Raw genomic sequence first — 2,789 nt, forward strand, 5'->3', positions numbered from 1 at the left:
AAGTGATAAAATGCAAAGTCGAATGAATGTTACTTCATGTTATTTATTGTTCTGCAAAACAGAGGTCAGTTGGTGTGGCATTGGACTGCCCTATAAAGCAGAACCAGAAATTTCTTTCTTGCAAGATCATGGAGAGGGAAATTAAGCGAAGAAATATGATTTAAATCCGAAAGCGACAGGTCAAATATTTCTCAAGCATCTCTACCTAGAGTAAAATATTTAATCCTCTCAAAGCCATCTGAGGCATAGGTATTGTTAGGACTGTTCTTAGATGAAGAAACTAAGGCTTAGGAATTTAAGTAGCTAACTGAATATTATACAGACAGTGACTGGCAGAAGCAAGGTTCAAACACAGGTGTATTTTTTTTAAGTAATTTATATTTTATTTATTTATTTAAACTTTGTTTTAATGTTTATTTATTTTTGACAGAGAGAAAGACAGAGCATGAGTGGGGGAGGGGCAGAGAGAGAGGGAGACACAGAATCTGAAGCAGGCTCCAGGCTCTGAGCTGTCAGCACAGAGCCCGACGCAGAGCTCGAACTCGTGGACAGCAAGATCATGACCTGAGCCGAAGTCGGATGCTCAACCGACTGAGCCACCCAGGAGCCCCTATTTTATTTATTTTTTTAAGTTTATTTATTTATTTTGAGAGAGAGAGAGAGTGCACACAGGAGGGGCAGAGAGAGAGGGAGACAGAATCCCAAGCAGTCTCCACACTGTCGGCACAGAGCCCGGTGTGGCATTCAAAGCCACAAACCATGAGATCATGACCTGAGCCGAAACCAAGAGTCAGACGCTTAACCGACCGAGCAGCTCAGGTATCCCAACACAGGTACATCTTATGTGGGTATCTGTTTCCAAATTCTGTGCTCCTTCCTAGAGCATCTCATTTACCGTCTGATCCATTTTACAGGTGACAGAACCAATAATTAGTTTCTTCTGTCTCTGGACAGATGAGAAAACTACAGCTCAGAGTAGTTAATGTGTCTTCCCAAATTTACATGATTCTTTTATGCCACAGAATTCAAACCCACTTTTTCACAATGGATTTGCCACCAGAACTCAGATATCATGGAAATTACCCCTCAATCTAAGCTAAAATGGGAAAGGAAAAGGTTCCTATTAATATCATTGTCACCGGACATGTGGATTGGGGTGGGTCCACCATCACCTGATCTACAAATGTGGTGGGATCGCGACAGAAGATCCACAGAAAAACTTGAGAAGGAGCCTCCTGAGGTGGGAAAGGGCTCCCTCAAGTATGCCAACATCTGGATAAAAGAAAGCCGGACGTGAACAGGGCACCACCATTGATATATCCCTGTAAAATTCGAGACCAGCAAGTAGTATGTGACCGTCCCTGATGCCCTGGGACACAGACTTTAATCAGAAACACGATTACAGGCACATCTCCCACTGACTGCACTTCTGACTGTTGCTGCTGGCGTTGCCGAACTTGAGGCTGGCGTCTCCAAGAATGGGCGGACCCTTGAGCATGCCCTCTGGCTCACGAGACTCAGTGTGAAACAACTAATTGTTGCTGGTAGCAAAGCGGATTCCACTGCACCACCCTGCAGCCAGGAGAGGTAGGAGGAAGTCATTAAGCAAGCCAGCACCTGCATTAAGAAAACTGGCTACCAGCCCAACGCAGAAGCATTTGTGTCGATTTCTGTTTGGAATGGCAATAGCCTGCTGGGGCCCAGCGCAAACACGCTTTGGTTCAGAGATGGAGAGTCACCCTAAAGACGGCCATGCCAGCGAAGCCACCCTCCTCGGAGCTCTAGATTGCATCCTGCCACCAACTTGTCCACCTGGCGAGCCTTTGCATCTGCCCCTCCAGGACGTCTACGAAATTCGTGGTATTGGCACCGTCCCTGTAGAGACCCGTGTTCTCGAACCCACCCTCTGTTCTAGTCAACATGACAACTCAAGTAAATTTTGTTGAAATGCTCTTTGAACGAAGATCTTCCTGGGGACAAAGCGGGCGTCCACGTCAAGCATACGTCTGTCAGAGACATTGGTTGTGCTGCAGCTGATGACAGTGAAAATGACCCACCGGTGGAAGCAGCTGGCTTCACAGCTCAGGTGATTATCCTGAACCTTCCAGGCCAAATCAGTGCTGGCTACGCCCCTAGCCTGATTCTCACAGAAGCTCATGTTGCTCGCAGGTTCACGGAGCTGAAAGAGAAGATTAATTGTCATTCTGGGGAGAAGCTGGAAGATGGCCCCAAGTTCTTGAAATCTGGTAGTGCTGCCGTCGTTGATATGGTTCCTGCAAAGCCCACGTGTGTTGAGAGCTCCTCTGACTGTCCTCTGGGTCGTTTTGCTGTTCGTAATGTGACACAGATGGTGGCTATGGGTGTCGGCAAAGCAGTGGACTGGAAGGCGGCTGGAGCTGGAGAGGTCACCGGGTCTGAAAGCTCAGAAGGCTAACTGGATACTATCCCTGATACCTGCCACCCCAGTCATAACTGGCGATGGGAGAATGTCTCAGAACTGGTCGCTTAAGTTTAATAATAAAGAAATGATTAATGATAGTGCATCATAAAACCTTGAGAAGGTAAGAGAAATGTTTTGTAGACCATTTGGGGTGTGTGTGTGTGTGTGTGTGTGTGTGTGTGTGGCAGTTTTAACTTATTAGCTTTTAAAAATCCGTACTTTTTAATGGAAACAACTTCACCAAAAATCTGCCGCAGAATTCTGAGACCCATTAAAGCAAAGTTTAATGAGTAAATGATCTTCTTTTGGTCAACACTATAAATCCCCACAGTACTACTTAAGTAAAAGA

At 45.8% G+C, this 2,789-nt stretch overlaps 1 pseudogene; it reads left to right on the forward strand.

The window, feature by feature from the left end:
• Positions 1–791: 791 nt before the first annotated feature.
• Positions 792–2,556, forward strand: LOC123602354 (annotated as a pseudogene).
• The last annotated feature ends 233 nt before the right edge of the window (positions 2,557–2,789 follow it).

This window comes from Leopardus geoffroyi, chromosome D1, assembly GCF_018350155.1.
Source record: "Leopardus geoffroyi isolate Oge1 chromosome D1, O.geoffroyi_Oge1_pat1.0, whole genome shotgun sequence".
Classification (NCBI taxonomy): Eukaryota; Metazoa; Chordata; class Mammalia; order Carnivora; family Felidae; genus Leopardus; species Leopardus geoffroyi.